The sequence below is a fragment of the Canis lupus genome, chromosome 2, assembly GCF_011100685.1.
Source record: "Canis lupus familiaris isolate Mischka breed German Shepherd chromosome 2, alternate assembly UU_Cfam_GSD_1.0, whole genome shotgun sequence".
NCBI lineage: Eukaryota > Metazoa > Chordata > Mammalia > Carnivora > Canidae > Canis > Canis lupus.
This window is the reverse complement of record NC_049223.1, coordinates 41,392,505-41,398,341: the sequence shown is the minus strand read 5'-3', so window position 1 is coordinate 41,398,341 and position 5,837 is coordinate 41,392,505. Positions and strand designations below refer to the sequence as shown.

Genomic DNA, 5,837 nt, shown 5'->3' with positions numbered 1-5,837 from the left:
ACTTTTATCATAATAGCCAAATACTGGAATCAATTCAAATGTCCATCAACAGGTTATCAAATAAACACATAATGTTATATCCATACAACAAAATTCTACTCAATAATAAAAAGATGTGAACTATTCACACATGCAACAATATAGGTGAATCTCAGAATAATCATGCTGAGGCAAAGAAATTAAACAAAAGATTAAATGCTCATGATCTATGTAAAACCAAAGAAAATGCAAATTACTACATGGTGATGGAAAGTAGATGAGTACTCAGGTGAGGGAGATTCAAGTGGGAGAGAAGAGTTGAAAAGGACTTAACGAAAAGTATGAGTTGAGGAAATGTTTTTTTTTTTTTAATTTTTTATTTATTTATGATAGTCACACACAGAGAGAGAGGCAGAGACATAGGCAGAGGGAGAAGCAGGCTCCATGCACCTGGAGCCCAATGTGGGATTCGATCCTGGGTCTCCAGGATCACGCCCTGGGCCAAAGGCAGGCGCTAAACCGCTGCACCACCCAGGGATCCCGAGGAAATGCTCATTGTTTTGATTGTGATGAAGGTTTTGAGGCTTTATGTGCACGTAAATTGTATCAAGTTGTCCATTCTAAATATGTGCAGTTTATTGTCTGTCAATCATACTTCAATCATGTTATTAAAATTTTTTAAATGATCTGGTACTTTTTAAAAAAGCTTTAAATTTTTTTGCAGAGAATCAAGAAGATCCTTAATTTTTATTTTTTATTTTTTTATTTTTATTTTTTTTAATTTATGATAGTCACAGAGAGACAGAGAGAGAGAGAGGCAGAGACACAGGCAGAGGGAGAAGCAGGCTCCATGCACCGAGAGCCCGATGTGGGATTCGATCCCAGGTCTCCAGGATCCCGCCCTGGGCCAAAGGCAGGCGCTAACCCGCTGCGCCACCCAGGGATCCCGATCCTTAATTTTTTAATGTAATACCTGTAAATACAGAAAGAATCTTTTAAAAATTCTTTTCTGACTCATGCAAGAGTTAGACTTTGTTTCACATACCTGTTACAAGCATCCTCACTTTCTAGATTATATGTGACACAAATGTATGAACAAGGGTATAGTAGGTTATGCTACATTGCAAACAATCCGGAAAAATCTCAGTATCTTTGATTTACAAAAGTTATTTCTGAATATATTACATGTCCATTGTAGTTCAGGAACTCTGCTTATTTTTATGACTCAAGGATCCTGGCTAAAGAGCACCCACAATATCAAATGCTGCCAAGTGACACCTGGGCAGGCCACTCTGGAGGGTCTTACAATGAAATGCTCAGCCTACAAGTGACAAAGTTCATTTCTATTCACAACTCTTGAACCAGATAAGCTAATGCATATGGCCCCACTCAATCACAAGGGAGCCATGAAATCCAATCCTACAAGTGCTAAGAAATATAGAACCAAAGATATTTGACAAGCAGCATTAGTGACGACCACCCACATTGTAGTGTTCCCATTTCTCACAGATCTTGAGATACATGCAAATAACCATTAACTTAATGCTATATGATTTCAATTTTCTAAAGGCAATTAATAATATTTTTAAAATCATAATATGTCAAAAGAAAATATAATCAAATAAAAAAGAGTTAGGGGAAATGACCAAATGTTGGATTATTAATCTTTTTCGGAAAAGATTTTATGTATTTATGTGAAAGAAAGATAGAGTGAGAGAGAGCACAAGCAGGCGGTAGGGAGAGGGGAGGGAGAAGCAGACCCCTTGCTGAGCAGGGAGATGATGCAGGGCTAGATCCAGGACCTCAGGATCATGGCCTCAGCCATAGGCAGCCACTTAACCAACTAAGCCACACAGGAGCCCCTTAGATTTCTTTTTTTTAAGATTTTATTTATTTATTCATGAGAGACATTCAAAGAGAGGCAGAGACATAGGCAGAGGGAGAAGCAGGCTCCCTGCAGGGAGCCCGATGCGGGACTCCATCCCAGGACCCAGGGAACACACTCTGAGCCAAAGGCAGATACTCAACCACTGAGCCACCAATGCATCCCAACCCCTTAGATTATTAATCTTTTTTTTAAAAAAGATTTTATTTATTTATTCATGAAAGACACAGAGAAAGAAAGGCAGAGACATAGGCAGAGGGAGAAGCAGGCTCCAGGGAGGGAGCCCGATGTGGGACTCAATCCTGAGACTGCGGATCACACCCTGAGCCAGGGGCAGGTGCTCAACTGCTGAGCCACCCAGGCGTCCCAGGTTATTAATCTTTACTCAGAAACTTCAAGTGTAAGCCTTTCTATTGCTTCATATAATTTTCAGGTTATTTACATTTTATTTGAACAATTACATTAAAATTTAGTTTTTGTAGATATAGTAAAGTTTAATTGCATTACATTTCAATAGAAATTCTGTTCTGTTTTACAAACATGTGATGCTTTCACTATTTACTTTCAGTGCTTAAATCTAAAATTTTCAGTGTCATCAGGTCCCAAATTCTCAATCTTGCATTCTATACTAATTGCATAATACCACAGAGAAAAACATAAAATTGCAATTTTTAAGATAAAGAAATTTCTAAATTTTCTAATGAATTATAGTTTTTTAAATCACCTTTTGGAATATGAAAGGCATTTGATATAAAATCTTCAATTACTTTAATCTTATTTTTTACTACTTTAGGATTCTTTCTCTGTCTACTGACATGCACTTTTTAACCTTATTTACCCAAGTCTTTTATGTGCCACGCCTATTCAGAATTCTTCACTGGCTCCCTTTGCGTGTCTCGTCGGTAAAAAAACTCTTCCACTTGGTGTCCAGGGCTCTCCATGATCAAACCCAGTCCCTTTCCCATGGCTGTCCTCTATACAATACTCTCTAATGCAGACATGCTTGTCCCCTTACCAAGTACTGTAGCATGATCTATTCATTTCTTACATGTTCCTTACATTGTTATGCTCTCTTATGTTGTTAAGTGCTTATATGCATATTCAATATCCCACAAGTCCCTAGAGAAATATTAATGAACGGCCCTATTCTACATCGTGAACATGTAGAAAACTACAGTAAGCAAAAAAAGCCTGGTCTCTGCCCTTGCAGAGCTTGCCGTCTACAGGGAGAGACAGGCTTTTATCAAGCAGTCACATAAGCAAATGTGAAACTGTAACTGTGTAGAATGCTACAAAGAAGAGGCACCTGCACTGTAAGAGAACAGTGGAGACCTGACCTAATCAAGGAGGTGTAGGTGTGCGGGGAGGGGAGGCATGTAGTGAGGGGAAGGTTCTAATGGGTCAGTTAAGCTGGTATCTGCGTAACAAGCTAACCAGGTCTGGAGGAATAGGAAGCCCATCCTGGGCAAGCACAACAGACCTTAAATGCAAAGGTGGCTTTCTTCTGACTTTGATATATGTCAAAAATAAAAGAAAAAGTAGCTGGACCCGGAGCAGCTCAGAGGCGGCGAATAATAATAGCTCTTCAAGCCTGCAATAAAAAACGGCCTCCAATAAAACTACATTCCAAAAAATGGGAAAGAAACAGAATGGAAAGAGCAAAACAAGTAGAAGAGGCGGAGCCTGAAGAATCTGTGGTGGAAAGAGTACTGGACCCACCGTGTAGTGAATGGGAAGGTGGAGTATTTCCTCAAGTGGAAGGGATTTACAGATGCTGACAATACTTGGGAACCTGAAGAAAACTTAGATTGTCCAGAGTTAATTGAAGCATTTCTTAATTCTCAAAAAGCTGGTAGAGAAAAAGATGGTACAAAAAGAAAATCTTCAGCTGACAGTGAATCTGATGACAGCAAATCAAAGAAGAAAAGAGATGCTGCTGATAAACCAAGAGGCTTTGCCAGAGGTCTTGATCCTGAATGAATAATTGGTGGCTCAGACAGCAGTGGAGAATTAATGTTTCTCATGAAACGGAAAGATTCAGATGAGGCCAACTTGGTGCTGGCAAAATAGGCAAGTATGAAGTGTCCTCAAATTGTAATTGCGTTTTATGAAGAGAGACTAATTTGGCATTCTTGTCCAGAAGATAGATGAACCTCAATAATTGTTTGTGTTGCTATATATATATATATATATATATATATATATATATATATATATAAAATCTGGGTCTTTGTTTTTTTTTTGATTTATTAGTGTGAAGAAATAACATTCTAATGAAAATCAAGTTTGATATGTTTGTTTTGAAGTAGTATTGGGGGAGTTGTTAGGGTTTTTTGCATCTATAGCACTGGTTACTTTGAACAAATAAAAGCTTTCTGTAGTTGTTTCCTTTGTCAGAAAAGAATATTTGAGACCATGGCATATTATCTCCCTGCATTAGAGAACACCTTTTCTAAATGTTGGGGGAAATTTTCATAGTCGTTACTCAGTCAGAATTTGTGTTTAACTCCTATATGCCTAAGGACCATTCTGGGTTTTTTGTTTAATTAGGGCTTTTTTGTGTGTATACTTAAAAGTACATACATAAATGGTTTTCTTTTCTTTTTGTTATTTTTGAAACAGTCACCAAAACAAAAACAGCATTTTATAACCATGGATAAGCCCATGTTTCTAGGATGCTATCATTTTCAGCAACTTAAGAAATAAATCACTTAAAGTTACATTGAAATTTTTCCTGAAGCCTTAACCTTTCAAATTTTGTAATTAATTGGACAATTTAAATACAATGTAAAGGGTGTAAATTGGACAATTTAAAAGCAGGCATATCAGAATCCATATCCCTAGTTACAATTATATAAATGCAAGTTTATTTGCAAGATCCCTGAAAGGAAGATTTTAATCACCACCAACAACCTCCCCAACCCAAAGGGCAAAACTAGACAAGTTTTGGTATACTTTAATTAGGTAAGCAAAACTTATTTAAATGGACATTTAAAGGTTCCTTCTAGTGAACCATTCCTTTTCAAGAAGTTGAAAACCCTTGTGCTGTATTGACTAAAAGGTCGTGATTCATGGAGTGTCTAAGTCTTCGTTCATGGAAACCCAATCATAACCAGATGGTTAGAGATGTTGGCAATTTAGCACCTGCTGGAATAAATTGGTGGACAGACTTCTATAATTCAAATTCTTGACGTGCATGCTTTTTCTTCACCCCAACTCATTTCTAACATGTAGGCTCAATCTTCTCAATATTTGAATTACTGGTTCAGCAGAAACCAGGAAAAACAATAACTTTGTAGTCAGAATGTTATCCAACTGTATATTGTTTACTTTATTGTAAATACTGCTAAACAGTGGTCAATAAATAGTTTTATATTCTTTAAAAAAAAAAAGAAAAAGTAGCAATAAGTTCACAGTTACATGGGGCTAGTTTAGTTTATGCAAAAGCTTAAAATATGGGAACTCATTTGATGGATACTCTGCAATCATTAATATAAACCCATTGTAAGAATAAATACATTTGAGTTTGGAGATATTAACTGGTTTGTCCAAAGGGAAAAATCAGGAATAAAACTGCAGTCCCTGATCCATGATGCAGGATGTTTTTTCCATAGCCATAGTCATTGCCCCTGCATCTGCAAAGTCCACTCACCTCTGCTCAACCAGCTGCCCAACCATGACTTCTTCCCTCAAGCATTCCCAGTCCTCTCTGACCTACAATCAAAAACAACTAGTGCCAAGCATAGGATCTCTTACAAACCAGGAACATAACTATAACATAAATGGCAGCAAAGGGTCACCATAAAAAGAAGTCATAAAATTGATTGGAAAAACAATGAGACTCTAGGTAAAGCAGGAATAAAATGCAGGCAAAAGAAATACAAGGAGGTAAACAAATATAGAATAACATGTCAAAATTTACTAGTAATCAAGGAAGTGCAAATAAAAAGTGGTTAACGTTTAACTATTAAAT

At 37.1% G+C, this 5,837-nt stretch overlaps 1 pseudogene; it reads left to right on the top strand.

Moving 5' to 3' along the window:
• Positions 1-3,476: 3,476 nt before the first annotated feature.
• On the top strand, positions 3,477-4,015 carry LOC100686732 (annotated as a pseudogene).
• The last annotated feature ends 1,822 nt before the right edge of the window (positions 4,016-5,837 follow it).